This window comes from Hylobates moloch, unplaced genomic scaffold (genome assembly GCF_009828535.3).
Source record: "Hylobates moloch isolate HMO894 unplaced genomic scaffold, HMol_V3 SCAFFOLD_13, whole genome shotgun sequence".
NCBI lineage: Eukaryota > Metazoa > Chordata > Mammalia > Primates > Hylobatidae > Hylobates > Hylobates moloch.
Genome location: NW_026652288.1, coordinates 15,748,734 through 15,765,627, shown reverse-complemented (window position 1 = coordinate 15,765,627; position 16,894 = coordinate 15,748,734). Strand labels below are relative to the sequence as shown.

Sequence of the window (16,894 nt, the reverse complement as noted above, 5' to 3'; positions counted from 1 at the left end):
CAGAGGAGACATGGGGCCTGGCCCAGGAGCTTACAGTGGTGTGGCAGGAGAAGGACACACACACAACCAGAGAGGGAGCAAAGTCAGATAAACACATTAAGGGCCAAAGGACTCTGCAGACCACCGGTGTCAGGACAGCTAGAGTAGCATCAAGGATGTCCCTTGATATAAGCAAAATAACACCACACCCAAAGTCCAGTTAGAAAAAGCAACTGATAAAGCTATGTTGCAGGGGCAGGCAGGATGGCTCATGCCTCTAATCCTAGAAATCTGGGAGGCTGTGTGGGATGATTACTTGAGGCCGAAGTTCAACACCAGCCTGGGAAACATCACAAAACCTCATCTCTACAAAAAATTTTAAAAGTTAGCCAGGCATGGTGGTGCACACCTCTAGTTCCAGCTACTAGGGAGGCTGAGGTGAGAGGATCATTTGAGCCCAAGAGTTCGAGGTTGCTGTAAGCTGTGATCATACCACTGCACCCTAGTTATGAAGAGAGGAGGCAAAAAACAACCCATACTTTCCCAATACTTCAAGACAATGGCAGAAGAGAAACCCCAAAGGCTCCATCATGAATTCATTATGCAAACTGACAATAAGGATCTTGGAGATCAGGGAAGTTTCTAGAAGATGAGATCTGAGCTGGACTATGACAGTCAGGTAAGATTCTGCTACCTGGAGAAAGAGAAATCCTTTGAAAGAAGACTTTGGGGACATGTGCCCCAGCTTCTCCTGGGGGTTATTGACACAGAGGAACGTGGTACAAGGGAGCACTGGTGTGTCTGACGTCTCTCCCATCAAATGGAAAGCAAAACTCGGATCAAGGAGGAAGGAAACACAAATACTGCCAGACAAATTTACATAATCCCTAGAGTGTAGGGGTGGCAGTGTGGTTATGGGCAGTAAGTTTGAGAGGGCAACTGTGGGTGGTAGATCTTGAATACAGAGGGGAGGTGTTGGGTATTTGTCTAAGTCAAGGTCACAAACCCACTGCCTCCTGCAGGCTGAATCTGATCCACAGCAATTATCATCTGTTATCCAAAAGAAAGTGAATGTCTTTAGGGTGTTCTTTAGTTAAATGAAGTCCCCACCCCTTACTGTGATCCTACTGTGGCCACTTCACACCTTTGTGATGACTCCATAGCCCAAAGGCATTTCAGTTTTTAAGCTTTGTAGGAAATTTCATGGTACTTTCAGCAAATTAAGGAGTGGCATGCTTATAACCAAATTTCTAGTGCAATGACCCAACTGCCTGTGCAAGAAAGAGTGTAGGAAAGGAGAAACCTCGAATGGGGCCCAGTCCTTATACCGTAATATATGTCTTGGACTTGCAAATGATGAGCCTTGATAATTCAGCTTCCTTAGCTTGGGGGTAACTTGTCCTCTGAGCTTTACTGAAAGACAAATTGGTCATTACAGGCTTAGCTCTGAGAAGACCTCCTGAAGGGCCTGAGAAAATGGTGTGGCTCCAGCTGTTTCAGCTCCCAATGTTTGAGTCTTTACAGCCCGGGCACCACACGAGTGAGTGACAGAAACTTCAGGTGATTCCGGTTCCTGTTACTACTGATGGTGACTGTAGTAGACCCAGAGGTGAGCCCAGTCAGCTCTCAGCAATGCAAGAAGTAGCAATCAAAAGAACTGTTTTTTTAACTGAGTTTTGAGATGGTTCTATAAGCAGGGAAAGACGATTGGTACCCAGGTCTACTGACCCCCAGTGATTCCTACGGCATCTCCATTTCTGAGGGCACGCACATGAGCAGGTCCCAGAGGGCCTAGCACCATCCCAACTGCTCTGAGACCGCAGGACAGGGCACAGGGCAGGGGAAGAAGCAGAAAGCCATATCTGCAGAATGGGTGGCAGCAAGTTCTGGTGACATCTTGACCAGTGGGGTTGTTAGAGAGACCCTTTGGAAGAAGCATGTGAGGACACAAGCCCCAGCTTCTCCTAGAAGGTAATTGACATGGGGGAACATGGCATAAGGGAGCCCTGGGGTGTTTGACATCTCTCCCATCAGACGACAAAGTCTGGTCATCAGCTGAACTTCTCAGGTCCTGCAATCTTAAGAACTTGAATTAAATCAAGTTGCCTTGCTCAAAAACTATCAATGGCTCTATTACTTATAGGAAGAATTCTTAAGTCTCCTGCCTGCACATTAAGTGTTGCAGCCCTTTCACTGCTGTAGTTCAGTGACGAGTTCCAAGTTCTCGTCCTACGACTGACAAGAATGGGGTATGGTTTACACTGGAGAGAGAGTAAGGCAGAGTAGAATTTACTGAGCAACAGAAAAGCTCTGGACAGTGAGAGAGGACCCAAAGGTGGGTTGCCTGCCACGAGGCTGAGTCTAGGAGTTTTATGGACTTGAAATGGGGAAGTGCATGCTGATTGGTCTGTGGATGTGCTTGAAAAAGCACCATTCAGAAATAGGCACAAAAGTGTAGAGGATAAATTGGGGAAGGGTAGGTATATGTAAAATAGGTAAAGGATAAGGACCAATCAGGACAGAGCATGCCAAATGGGAATGGGAGTTCTCAATCTGGCCCATGGATTTATCCAGAACTCATAGCTTGGGTTTCAGCCTTTAGATTGTCCTTTGCTCGAAGGTTGAATTTCACTGGAGACCTATCCCTGTCTGCCTAAGAATTTACCTGCCTCCTGTTGCTATCACCAGTAGGGCTCTAATAAACTTTTCCCATTTTGCCTCCCATGGCCATGTCTCCTTTTGAAACCAGCTTTGCAAAGAGTTATAGCTGAGGAAATTATGGCAGTGAGATAAACTGACATGGCTGACTCCATCTTGTCTCTAGCATCACAGGTTGGTTGTGTTTTCTCAATCCTGGGCATGGGCTAAGCTAACTTTGAAAGAAATTTAGTTTATAGTTTAAATAATAGTCCTTCCCCAAAACTAAACTGTTCTTATAAAACTAATTGAAGGCCACCAAGTTAGGATAAGAGGGGCTTAAGTTCTAAATAACTACCAGTCATTATTCTGGAGGTCATAAGATTTTCAACTTCTCCCAATTACTCTTGAAGATAACATCACTTTTGAAGAACCGAAGACTAGCTTTTTGAGATATCTTTTCAGGATTTTATGTTTCTGACAACCGGATGGCCCCACCTGGACCTGCCAACCAGTCCTGTGGCCCCTACCCAGGGAACTAACTCAGCACAAGAGGACAGCTTCGACTCCCTATGATTTCATCTTCTAGCAAAACAATCAGCACTCTCGACTCACTAGCCCCATGCCCACTAAATTAACCTTAAAAACTCCAATCCCCAAATTCTCAGGGAGACTAATTTGAATAATAATAAAACTCAAGTCTCCTGTACAGCCAGCTCTGCATGAATTAAACTCTTTCTCTATCACAATTCCCTTGTCTTGATAAATTGGCTCTCTCTAGGCAGTGGGCAAGGAAAACTTATTGGGCAGTTACACCTTCCTCCTTCTAGACACACCTGACACAAACTGTTTCTGTGCCTTAGTTCATGACATTTCCCATAGGTAGAATATTCCCCTCCTCTCCCTCTTCTGTCCACCCTATCCTTACATCCTGCTGGAGCTCAGATCCGCTCTCCTATGGAAGTCTTTTGTGGCCACACTACTCAGTTGCCTCTGTACTCCACAGTACACTAGTGCCTACTGTTCATTCATGCATTGCTGAATCAGAGAAGGTCTCTGATGTAGAAGTTTACAGCACAGTGAGAAGAGAGGAGACAGAAAGACCACAACAATACATCTGCAGCATCAGAAATTCTTTCCAACAGAGAAAGCTATTTTTGTTTTTGTGTGTGTGTGTGTGTGTGTGGGTTTTCTTGCCTTGTATTTTGTGGAAAAGGTAAATAAATGACTCTAAGATATACTATTTGTTAATAATTTTCTTTTTAAAATTGTACATATAACACTGCTGGCATCTGGCACCTCTTTGTGTTTAGTTTTTCTGTGCAATATTGTATCACAGAGGAGACAGCAACTTTTGTTTTTCCCTGCAACATCCGTGAACCTTTTGCTATTCTGCAGGATGTCTATGTGACAGAGATCACTGATTTGATTTAAAAAAAAAAAAAAAAAAAGGAAGGAAGGTAGGGAAACGATAAAACCTAAACTCCTTAGTATGGTTCGCTAAGTCTTTTTGAGCTGTCCTTTTCACTCCGCCAGTCCCACCTTCCCACACTCCCACGTGCCCTCTTCATTCCTGGCATATGCCACCCACAGGGCAGAAACTTCTGCATGCTTTCATTCTTCTCTGTTCCCATTTCCTCCTTTACCTGTGGTCCCCAGCCCCAGTTGTCTCCATGGTTAGCCCATAACCCAGCTCCCACTCCATCCAACTGTGGAAACTCTCATTCAGTGCTGCCAGTGAAATGTAATTGACAACACACCATGTGTATTAGTTTCCTAGGATTGCTGTAACAAATGACCACAAACATGATGGCTGAAAACAACAGACACTTATTCTCTCATAGTTCAGGAGGCCAGAAGTCAGAAAACAGGGTGTCCTGAGGGTCTGTACCTTCCGGAGGCTTCAAGGGAGAATCTGCTCCCTGCATCTCCCCTGTGGTGGTGGCCAGCAATCCTCAGCTTGCAGCTACATCACTCCAACCCCTGCCTCTGTCTTCACATGGCCTTCTTATGAGGACCACGGTCATTGGACTTAGGGCCCACCCTAGTCCAGGGTGACCTTATCTAACAAATTACACCTGCAACGCCCTATTTCCAAATAAGGTCACATTCTGGTGTTCTGGGTGGACATGAATTTGGGGTGGCACTATTCAACCCAGTACTCTACCATAGACTCTTTACCATACTCTAGAAATAAATCACTGTCGTTGTTGCTTCAAGTGCTTTCAGTGTAGGATATGTACCTCATGTGTAGCTCCTTCATAATGCTAACCACAGATGTTTGCATTCATCTATCTATTAATTTGTCCCCAACATGGGCAGGGACCATGTCCTCTTTCTTATTGTTTTTCCAGCTCCTTGTACAGGGCCTGCCACTCAACTGACTTCCTAAGTAAATTGCCAACTGAAAATGCAGGAAAGCCATTTACAAGGTCTGGGGCCATAAGGACCAGTTCTCACAAAATCCCTGCCTATGGATAGTCAGTTTTGCTCACCAGGAAAGCCTTGCAGTCCAGGGGGTCTCTATGCAGGTATCAGTTCTGGATCTGAAATCAAGGGTTGCTTGGTGCCAGGCAGGCTCATTTTGAGATCTGAAATTCGAGGCCCCATGCCAGATGTGAAAACAACACCACAAAATCACATCTCTGGCCACTGCCCACTTGTAAAGCTTGGGGTAGAAGGGAACATCAGGTACAACCAGGATATCACATTCTCTCCATTTGGGTGACATATTTCTGGAAACCCTGAAAGCAAACCAGCCCTAACTCAATAAGGGTAGTCACAATGCCAGACTCACAACTAATTTGCAGGATATTTTAAAACATGTAATTATGGGTTATTGATAAGGAGGTGCCAGGAAGAAGGTAAGACCATGGTTTTGCCCAAACCAGGAGCCAGCCCCTGTGCTGCATACCCACTGCAGGCTGGACATATGTGGCCCTCCAGGCATCTTCTTTGGAGGGAATGCATGTCTTTTTTTCAGCATAAGGTTTTGGACTTCTTTTTAAATAGGAATGTGTTGGTCTTCAAACAAAAATTACACAACTCAAAGAATATGTGTGGCTTTTAGGGAGCGGCAACAGCTGAGAAACCTACACTGGTTCTGGAGGAAATTCAATACGGAGCAACCTAATCGCCATGACGGAGAATTTGGAATGAGTCTGAAATGCCTTCGCATTATTGGACAAACAGCTCTCCCTCCTTCCTAAGCAGGCTGGGGCGTTCCTGGTGAAAGCCCTTTGATAAGAAGAAGCAGCTCCTGGGAGGCGAGCCACCCACCACTTTCTTAGGCACTATTGTCCTGAGGTGGGGGATTGTGACGTGGGCTCCCGATCTACACAATGCCGCACCTCCCGCGATGGGCCATTCATCGGCCCCAAGGTTCCCTGATGGGAGGGAGCCCATTGACCCTGGGATAATAGATGAAAGTGTTTTCTCACTTGCCTTCCCCTCCTGACCCCTTGCCACCATTTTTCATGCACTGTCTCCTCTTCAGCCAGACGGAGGAATTCTTCCTCTGATGATGAAGGCCCAATGACCCTCTCCTGCATCCCGTAAGCTGGCTGCTCGCGGAGGACTGCCCAAAGGGGTCCCTGCATAATGCAACTAAACCAAGCAAGGGTCACTTCCTTTCCACCCCCGCTCCTGCGTGTGCACACATCAACACACACCCCAAAGCACAGGAGCAATGCTTGTAAAAAATTCAAATTAGTGCATTTATCCATTTGCTTGGTTGCTTGTCCAGTGTGTTTGACTTCTTGGTGAATCCACCCAAGACAAAATGAGTTCCCAATTCAATGCCCAAAGTCTTCCCCATCCCCACTGTCTTCTCAAAAGGGCCAGGTCACCAAGCACATGGGGGCAGCAGAGCAAGCTGCAAAGTCTATCCAGTGGATGGCACAACTGCAAGGACCGTGGATCATCCAGCAAAGCCCAGGTACTCAGTGGAGGGTCACCTGGGAGATGGGACTGACCAAGGCCACTGGCCAGTTAGTGGCTCCCCTGCAACCAGCACCCAGCTCCCCAGCTCCATGCCAGGGCTCCAACCCCTTCAAAATGCCTCCGGAGAAGGTACATTCTCATTAGCAGTGACAGGCAGACAACAATCTGGCCTTGACAAGGGTGTTTTACTGTGTCTGAAAATCTATGAACCTCCATATATTTTTTTTGCAGCCCATAAGTGGCAGGTGATGGTACTTGGAAAGGAGCAAGCTGAGCAGAACTCAGCTGAGGAAAAGGGAAAGATGGCCAGGCCTGGGGTCTGGGGCGACCTTGGGTTCTTCAGCCGCTGAAGGCTCCTGGTGTGAGAAAGTGGCCCTCTGTGTGCCTCTTGCTGCTTCTTCACCTCGTGTGCATGGGCTGCGGGTGGGGGGATGGCCAGAAGCAGGGCTGGGGACCCTGATGCTTGACTATCTGGGAGCTCAGAGACCTGCAGTCTGTGTGTAGGGCCTCAGCACCAAGGCCAAGCTCAGGGGCAACCCCTCACCATCTTAGAGAGGGACTGTGGAGGACCAGCATAGGGAGGGCGGCCCGGCTCCCAGGGATGATTCCACAGAGAAGCTAATGGGCCTCGGGCGTCGGGCATCGGGCCCCTGATAGCGTGGGGTCTTTCCAAGGCCCTGTGTTAGGCAGCATTCTTCTGAGAAACAGATGCAACAAGATGCGTGTGCATGCAGAGAAAAAGAGAGAGAGAGAGACAGAGAGAAAAAGAGAGAGAGACAGAGAGAAAAAGAGAGAGAGAGATTATCAGACAGAGAGAGAGGGAGAAAAAGAGAGATGGGGAGAGAGGCAGAGAAATAGAGAGAGACACACACACAGAGCACAGAGAGATGACCAGACAGAGAGACAGAAATGGAGAGAGGGAGAGAGATAAACATGGAGAGATAGATAAAGAGAGACAGAGACACCAGAGAAAGAGAAGGAGGCAGAGGGACAGAGAAAAAGAGAGAGACAGGGAGAAGAGAGACAGAGATAGATGGAGGGAGAAAGACAGAGACAGAGAGAGAAAGAGAGAGACAGAAAGAGGTTTTAAGGAACTGGCCCATATGACCGTGGAGGCTTGGGAGTACAAACTCCGCAGGGTGTGGCAGCAGGCTGGAGACCCACAGAAGAGCTGCAGTTCAAGTCTGAAGGCTGCGTGCTGGCAGAGCTTCTTCCTCCTCGGGAGTGGCCAGGCCTTCAACTAATTGGGTGAGGTCCACTCACATTATGGAGGGCAATCTGCATGACTCAGAGTTCACCAATTTAAATGTTAATCTCATTCACAAAACACCTTCACAGGAAAAGCCAGAATAATGGTTGACCAAATATCTGGGCACTGTGGCCCAGCCAAGTTGACACATACAATTAACCAGCACAGCTCTTACCTAGTTGGGCATTTACAAATTATGTTCTACCTTTTTTTTTATTTTTTAAGAAAAAACTCCCCAAATGCAAAAGCTTCAGGCCCTACAAGGCCTCTTCACACAGCAGTGTCAAGGCCTTGCTAGGGTTAGAATTCAAGGCCCCTGCCAGCCTTGGATGCGCTGCCCAGGCCTTCACAGGAGGATCCCAGAGCTTCAGGGACCAGATACAGAGAGGGATGCCCAGAAACAGCCTGGCTGCTCGGGAGGAGCTAAATTCTTATGGCCCCACTCCCCCGAGATAGCCATTGCCATCAGAAAACCCACTTTCCTGCAAGGGAGATTGTGTGAGAATCCCTATCATCACCCAGAATATTTCTAATGAACAATCTGAAGCCCAGAGAGGCAGGCAGAGGGTAGAATAATCCAAGGCGGTTTGGTCATCCAGGTTCTTACCAACTTAGAGATGCTGTCAGGTCTTGTTGTTAGAAGGGAAGTCCCTGGGCAAGCAGGGGCAAGTGCAGCAGGCCTGATGTGACACCTGTGCCATGGGAGCTGCCGGCCAGTGCCTGGCAAGGGCAGCCTTTGCTCCAGGGATCCTGTAAGGACAGACACACCCACAGAAGGAACTGCCTGGTGAGCCAGTGTGTGAGGTGGGAGTGCGCTGGCCGGTCTGCATGGTGAGGAGCAAGTGAAGGTATTTCAGCGAGTGGCACCTGGAAAGACTTGTGTGGGCACACTTCCAACACCCTGCAAGGCCCACGGAGACTTTTCCATGCTACTCTGGGCCCGAAGAGGAAAAGCGACCTCACCCTGATCAGAGCTGGTGGCTGGGGCAGACATCGGTTGCTTACTCCATAGTCATTCCCTGCCAATGCCTTGCTGACAGGAGCCCAACTCCATCCACTGTTCACAGGAAGAGGGTCCTGGCCCAGGGCCAAATGACAATTGGTCTAATCTCTCATAGTGAGCCCGTCCTTCTTTGCAAGTGATTGGTTTGGGGCTGGGCATGAGACTCGGTTCTAGTCAGTGTGACGTAAGATTCCCTGGGGAACTCTGGCTGAGGGTTTCAGGAACACATCCTACCCCTGCGATAGATGAGATGAGTGTTCAGAGCGTATTGATGCTCCTATTCCCCTCCCCTCCCCTCAGGGCAGGATGCACATGCCAGCTCACCATCATGTGCTATTGGCCCAGACATGGGCAGATGCCTTGCTTGGCCAATAGGATGGGAGCAGACGTGAAACAGACTTTCAATGTTCTCACAGGCTTGGCCTTACGATTTGCTCCCTGAATCTGTCATGCGATCAACATGCTGGGTTGCTCGTGAGTACAAGAAAATTAGGATGACTGCAGAACAGACCTGAACCTGACCTGAAGCCTCAGAGACAAGCTCAGCCTCTCCTCGGCCTGAAGCAGAACAGTCCTGGCTCACCCGTAGGTAGACTGCAGAGAAAGAAAAATAAATGGTCTGTTGCATTTGTGATAGGTCATTGAGTTTGGGGTGGTTTGTTACACAGTGCTCTCATGACAGCAGCTCACTGATACAACCCCTCCTGCTGTTCAGTGAAGCTGTGTGGGTGTGGAGCTTGGAGCTATGCAGCCATCTCCAGCGGAATCACAGAGAAGTAACCACGGAGATGCTAACTGACATCCCTAGAAGTCAGATTCCATCTCTGCAGAGTGACGTCTCAAATTTGCCAACACAGAGACGGCCTCTTTGCCTCGTGGAGGAAATGTTTTCCCCTATTTCTGTCCATGGGTGCCACTGCCTTCCTATCACCCACCTCCTCGACATGTGGCCTCTCATGAATTCTAAAAGCCTCTTTAAAGTGTGCATTCATTTGTCTGTCATTTTATTCACTGGGTCTTTGCTGAACTGGACTTTTAGAGCAATTAAGCACAGTCTCTTCCCTCTAGGGGTGTTCATTTGGGGAACAATAGTGGGTTTGCTGTGGCTGAAGCAAGTCCCTGGCACAGCCTGAGGGAACGAGGCATCCAGATGAGGCAGAGCTGTCCCCGGAGTTAGGCTGTGGAGGGCTGGGAAAGTCAGGCCCAGGGGATGAGACCAGAGCTAATGGGCAGTGAGAGGCTGTCAGAGGCTGAGTCAAGGGGAAGGGTCTCTCCAGCCATGAAAGTGGCTTCTGTACGTGACCAGGACTGAGTGACAGTGTGAAGAAAATGTGGCTGGGTGGGGTGAGAGTGAGAGATCTTAATATTTCATAAGACTGCATATTTTTCCCTGTGTCACATAGTTATCCAGCAATATAAATAATCCACTATACCCAACAAACAACGCAACACCTTATCCAACATGCTTTATAAAACTGCCTCTAGAAACTCTATAAATATATGAGCCAGAACTCTGCAGATAGATGAAAACCACGCCCTGCCAGAAGATGAGTGAGCTGAACATTCGCTGAACAACCCTCTCATGATGTCCTAGAGAGGTGAGACAAGTGTCAAAGAACATCTAGCTTCATAGACTCATGACCAGATAGAGGAAATCAAGATGCTCCATCTGCTATCATAGAATCACAATATGCTGTAGACTGGAGAGCAGAAACCACAGACATTTAGCCCCTACGGTTCTGAAGGCTGGGGGGATGGTGACAGGGGCAGGGAGGGAGGGAGGGAGGCAAGGAGAGAGGGAGGGAGGGAGGGAGGCAGGGAGGGAGGGAGGGAGGAAGGGAGATATCTTGCACCTCTTTCTCTTTTTATAAGGCCATTTGTCCCATCATGACCTAATCTAACCCTAATTTCTTCCAAAGGCCCCACCTCCAAATACTATTACACAGAGGTTTAGGGCTTCAACATGAATTCTGAGGGGACACATGCAGTCCATAGCATGAGGCCCACCATAAACAGCTGGGACCTGCCCAAAGCCACAGGAAGCTGTTGGCTACTCGACCATCTCCCAGTTCCCAACGTGGTGGAGTTTGACATGTTCTTCAACACAGAGTTTCTCAATCTCAGCGCGATTGACTTTTGGGCCGGATCCTTCCTTACTGTGCAGGCTGCCCTGTGCATTTTAGGATGTACAGCAGCATCCCTGACCTCCACCCATGAGACACTAGTAGCACCACCCTCACCACCAAGTCACCACAACCAAAAACATCCCCTGACATTGATAAATGTTTCCAGGGGGCAAAATTAGAGAACTACTGGACTAACCTCCGGATTAAATTCAAGGAAAACTCAATTGAACTGCTTGATAGCAGTTCAAGACTCAAGCCAAAGCTGACCTTTTTTTTCTGTACAGCTTCCCCCAACTCTCTTTCCCAGGTCAGAGTAGCTGACCTTATATCTTACGACCTCCTCTGACCTTACGTCTATCATAGATAGGATTGATCCTGTCACATCCTTACAATTCTTTAGTGTTTTATGTGCCACAATAAACTGTAGGCTCTTTGAGGACAGGATTGTGAATTTTTTTTTTTTTTTTTGAGATTGAGTCTGGCTCTGTTGCCCAGGCTGGTGTACAATGGTGCTATCTCTGCTCACTGCAACCTCTACCTCCCAGGTTCAAGTGATTCTCCTGACTCAGCCTCCCAAGTAGCTGGGATTACAGGTGTGTGCCACCATACCCGGCTAAGTTTTGTACTTTTAGTAGAGATGGGATTTCACCATGTTGGCCAGGCTGGTCTTGAACTCCTGACCTCAAGTGATCCGTCCGCCTCAGCTTCCCAAAGTGCTGGGATTACAGGCATGAGCCACCGCACCTGGCTGTGAATTATTTCTTTCTTTATTTTATTTTTTGGTATCATACTATTTCTTCTTATATGTATCGAAACTCATACTGAAACAACGAGCTCTGGGTTGCAAAAGAGGGTTTATTTCTTGAACCTATCTGTAAGTCTGGTTGTGGATTATTTCTCTTTAGAATCCTCAGTGCATGGAACAGCACCTGGAACACGAGGAAGGTGTAAGTGGGTGGATTAATTCCATGCCCACAAGACCCTCCTAGCCTGGACACAGTACGTGTTTCATTTCATGCCCCCTGACCCCATAGTCTCCCAAAGGCCTGACCCACCAGCCATCCCTGAAGGCCTACCATTCACCAAATATGCCTTGGCCTTGCCCAGTCTACATCTTGCTAGTACCTTCCTTTTCTTGAAATTTCCTTCATACTCACCTCACTTTGTCCAATTCCTAAAATCCTCACGTTCTCCAAGGTCCATCTCCAGTGCCTCTTCTCCTAGGAAGAATTTTCCAAACCTTCTAATTAAAAATAATCAACCATCCATGCCTCCCCCATTACCCCAGCCCCTGCTCCCAAAGTGCTTTTTAATTCTGTTATAACAATTTCCGGATACATTTTGTGTCCCTTACTAGACAGCGAACTCCCCAAAGGCAAGAACTGTCATGATCTATTTCCATATCTTCCACGGAGCCTAGCAGAGGCCTGGCACACAACAAACATCACTCAAATCTAATTCAGGTCTCTGAGAGAGGCCAGGCCAGCGGGCGATGGTAAACGTGTGCCTGACTGATTCCCCCTTCAGTGCCTTCAAGAGAAAGATAGTCATTACTGGAAAACAAGGTTCATAATACTGTTTGCAAAAGGAAACTCCCCTACAAAATCATTCTTCTTGATGAAAAATGCATCTTTTTTTTTCTTGAGAATTGATATCAATCGTAAGTGAAGGAGTTAGCCAGAAGGTGAAAGGGAGTCCTCTGAGGCCTGTTAGACCAACCCTGGGGCTACACAAGACTACATATGTCCAAGAAGACACAATCTTCAGCTCTAAAGAACTTAAAGTCGAGTGTTGCAGTCTCCTCTGACACCAAGCTCATTCCAGCCTTCTGGAAAACAAATGCTGGCAATCACATCCATCGTTAATAATTCATAATTAGAAATATTATTAATAATTGGGGCTGTTATTTCAGTAGCTCTTCTAAAGGAGAAATGCCTAAGTGTCTGGATTTTGTAGCAAATAATGGTACTGACTTTTACACTGGACTTTAGAAATGATAAAGCATTCACCACCTAGCAACTTCCCTGACTCCCTCTTACAGCCATATGAGACAGGCAGACAGAATGGGGAGGCCCTCAAGAAGTGCCCAGTGTCACTCAATGGCTGGATGAGACTCTGCCACCACCCCTGTGTGGGTGAGCTGCTTCCAGCCCTCCCTACGAGGGAGGGGGAAAGAGGAGGCCTATTCACACCACAGCCTTGATGGCAGCTGCTGGAAAGTTGGGCTCAGTACTCGGTGAGAATAAGTCCAGGGAGGGACAAAGCCTGCCCTTCTTTCTTTAGACAAATGGGCTCCAAAAAGTCCTGAGGCTACAGGAGAAAAGTCACTGGAACCACGAGATCAGCAGCAAGTTTATGGGGATTGGAGGCCACTCATCCAAGGGTGACAGGCTGGGCCCGGAAAGAAGCAGCTATTCCAATTGCAGTCATGGGCAGTCTGCAGGGCCTCAGGAGTCTACTGCTGGAGAGTGGGGAAGTAGTGGGGGCGACAGGGAGACAAGGGGGACCCCAGAGCCAGATGCGGCCTGGACACAGCTGCAGGTCGGCCTTGGACAGCTGAGCAGGTTGTATGCTGAACAAGGGGCCCTGGCAGCATGGGAAGGGGTAACCCGAGCCTTGGTTTCTCATTGGCAAAAAAATGTGTAATGTGAACCAGCAGAGGCCCTAGCATGGGCGGGGTAGCTGATGCACCCACACAGTGAGGTGTCCCAGATTCCTGCCCTCCTGCACACACAAACAAACCTCTCCCTTAGTGACTCGGGTGCCAAAAATGATAATTTGGCCCTCTTTTTGGAGTAAGGCATGAAGCTCCTTATTAAAACGCAAAAGCCATTGTCAGTCATTACTACCTTATGGATTAACCAGCGAGGAACAGAGAATGGTGGCCGGGCACTGGCAGGGCTGTGAGGAGAAAGGAGTAGTGGGAAAGCCAGCTCCAGAGAGAGGATAGCAGTGAACGGGCATCACTCATTTGTGCCACTCCTACAACCCAGAAGGCACGTAACATACATCCGCTCTTCATTCTCACAGCAACCCTCAGGGAAGGTTCTGTTACACTGTTTAATGGAAGTTCAGAAAGACCAAGATCGCCCAGCAAATACAGGGCAGAATACACTTCCTACTCAGATGGTTCAGATCCAAGCTCCATGACCTCTGCACTATGCTGCTTCCCCGTGGGGCCTCTTCGTCAGAGGCGATGGGGTTGAAAGGCACAAGGCTGATAACCATGTTTATTAAGGTATTCCTGGGGCAGCCCATAGGTGACAAGGACTCTGCTGGGGATAGCCTGATGCTGTAGACACCATTCAGATCCCTGTTTCCCCAGGTGAGAGAACAGAATTTAAGCCACACAATTTAAGGAACACACCCAAGATCTCCACAGCATGCAGGCGGTGGAATGGGGATTTGAACCCATGGTGTGAATCAACAATTATCTCAACATTGAAAAGTTTAATTAAAAAATAAACAAACACTGGGTGAGGTGGCTCACACCTGTAATCCCAGCACTTCGAGAAGCTGAGGCAGGAGGATCACGAGGTCAGGAGATCGAGACCATCCTGGCTAACATGGTGAAACCCCGTTTCTACTAAAAATACAAAAAATTAGCCGGGTGTGGTGGCGGGCCCCTGTAGTCCCAGCTACTCGGAGAGGCTGAGGCAGGAGAATGGAGTGAACCCAGGAGGCGGAGCTCACAGTGAGCCGAGATTGCGCCACTGCACTCCAGCCTGGGCGACAGAGCGAGACTCCATCTCAAAAGAAAAAAAGTATATATACAAAAAATTAGCCTGGCATGGTGGCACGCGCCAGTAGTCCCAGTTACTTGGGAGGCTGAGGCAGGAGAACTGTTTGAACCTGGGAGGCGGAGGTTGCAGCGAGCGAAGATCACACCATTGCACTCCAGCCTAGGCGACAGAGCAAGACTCCATCTTAAAATAAAACAAAACAAAACAAAATAAAACAAAACAAAATAAAATAAAGTACAACTGCACCCTTTAAAATCAAGGCCTCGCTTTGACCAGCCCTCTTGCTAAATCCATACCCTGGAATGACAGAAGGGGCCCAATGCACAGTAATCTTTTTAGCTCAGATTCCATCCTTTCTTCACTCTACAAATACTTTTTGAGCATTTCCTGTGTGCCAAGGTATTTTCTAGTAAAACAAAATCCTACAAGTGGCAGATCAGAAGGCTGGGTGGGAGGGACCATTTATTAATTAAGAACAATCAGTCCTGGGGGTAACTGGCAGTCTCCACCACCTACCAGGGGAAGGGCAGAGGGTAGGCTGGGAAGAAGAGGGGCTACGCGGTCAAGCAGGCCTGCGGGGAGCATGTCAGTGTGGTTCCTCACTTCCTGTGTGTTCTCTTGTGCATGTTCCTTCATTTCTTCAAGTCTCAGTTCCCTCACCTGCAAAACACGGACCACAGTTCTTGCACACAAGGTGTTATGGGGATACCACTGGATGCCCGCCTGTGTGTACATGGGAGAGTGGGAGGAGGCACAAATGTAAGATGTCATTACTGTTAGGATCCCACAGGAGAACTCCAACTGGGGTCCAGGGCAGTCTCTGGCACCCCCCAACACACACCCCCCAACACATCCTCTCCAGAAGGATGCCAGGTCAATGCTTCTGAAAGAAACACCTGACCCTTCAGCGGCTCCCCTTCCAGACTCTGCGCACGATGCCTAAGGCCCTTCAACTGCTCACTATTCCCGGATGCACCGTACTTTCTCTGCACATCTCAGCCTTGGCTGTTTCTCCAACACTCTCTTCTTCAGAAAGCCTTTTCTCATCCTGAATCTTGATTGGGGCCACCCCATTCTGTGCCTCCAGACTTCCTGAGTGTATCATGTCATGCTGTCATTGTAGGCTTCATCTCCTGTCCCCTGGACTCTATATGGGCTCCTTAAGGAAAGCAGCCATATGCTGTCCATTATTTGTACCCTCGGGGCCAAAAGTTGTGCTAGGCAGTGGGAGATGCAGGTAACTCCGGTGAAGAGTGTGCTTTTCATTCTCTGTTCTGTACAACTTATAAAGCAACATTGACTTCGGTAGCTGGTTTATTTGTTTTTAGAGTTGGGATCTTGCTCTGTCACCCAGACTGGAGTGCAGTGGCATGATCATGGCTCCCTGAAGCCTCTAATTCCTGGGCTCAAGTGATTCTTTCACCTCAGCCTCCAGAGTAGCTGGGATTCCAGGCCCCCATTCCCATGGCCAGCCTGTAGTTCTTATGTCAACGTCATAAAATTGGGGGAACATTTTCAATGTTCCAATAGCATCTGTAAAATCCACGATGAGGTCCTTTCTAGTCCCTGTATTTCAGCTTCCTGATTTGTAATCATGGTGGCTTCAGCTCAAAGCCCCTTCTAGCCAGATATTCTGGGATTCTGGGATCTCGTGAGAGGCCAAAACTTTGACCCTCAAAGAAGTCAAAGTGTTTTGAAGGCCAGGGTGCTTCATTGCACTCTCCCTGCCTACAGGAGAACTGAGCAGCCCCACCCCCTACCACATGCCTTGCAGAGCCCCTTCGTGAGTAATATCCACCCCACCAACACCCACATCGGGCTTGGTCACATGACCTGCTTTGCCAGTGGAACATGAGCAGAAGTGATGTTATCACATCTAACAGAGGCTGCAAGATTCACTGCCTGGTTTGGCCATTTCTCTGTTTTTCCCCTCTGCCACAAAATCAAGATCAGGGGCTATGCTTTCAGCCTCAGAATGAGAAAGTACTGGATCAGAGCCTCAGGTGACTTGATGACCTAAAAATAAATAAATAAATAAATTGTTTTCATTTTGTATTTATTTATTTATTTTACAGACAGGATCTCACACTGTTACCCAGGCTAGATTGCAGTGGCAAGATCAGAGCTCAATGCAACCTCAAACTCCTGGGCTTAAGTGATCCTCTTGTCTCAACCTCCCAAAGAATAGCTGGGACTACAGGCATGTAGCATCATG

At 48.0% G+C, this 16,894-nt stretch overlaps 2 long non-coding RNA genes and 1 other non-coding gene across 3 annotated transcripts; 1 reads left to right on the top strand and 2 right to left on the bottom strand.

The window, feature by feature from the left end:
- The first annotated feature begins 6,021 nt into the window (after positions 1–6,021).
- Positions 6,022–9,383, top strand: LOC131380964 (uncharacterized). Its single transcript, XR_009209305.1, has 3 exons — positions 6,022–6,170; positions 6,454–6,553; positions 9,227–9,383. It is a non-coding gene; the product is annotated as an uncharacterized LOC131380964 (long non-coding RNA).
- Positions 9,384–11,725: 2,342 nt separating this feature from the next.
- LOC116481347 (small nucleolar RNA SNORA40) lies at positions 11,726–11,854 on the bottom strand. Its single transcript, XR_004251513.1, has one exon. It is a non-coding gene; the product is annotated as a small nucleolar RNA SNORA40 (small nucleolar RNA).
- Positions 11,855–12,093: 239 nt separating this feature from the next.
- LOC131380985 (uncharacterized) lies at positions 12,094–16,674 on the bottom strand. Its single transcript, XR_009209349.1, has 3 exons — positions 16,513–16,674; positions 15,196–15,339; positions 12,094–12,156 (listed from the first exon to the last, which is right to left on the bottom strand). It is a non-coding gene; the product is annotated as an uncharacterized LOC131380985 (long non-coding RNA).
- Positions 16,675–16,894: the final 220 nt, after the last annotated feature.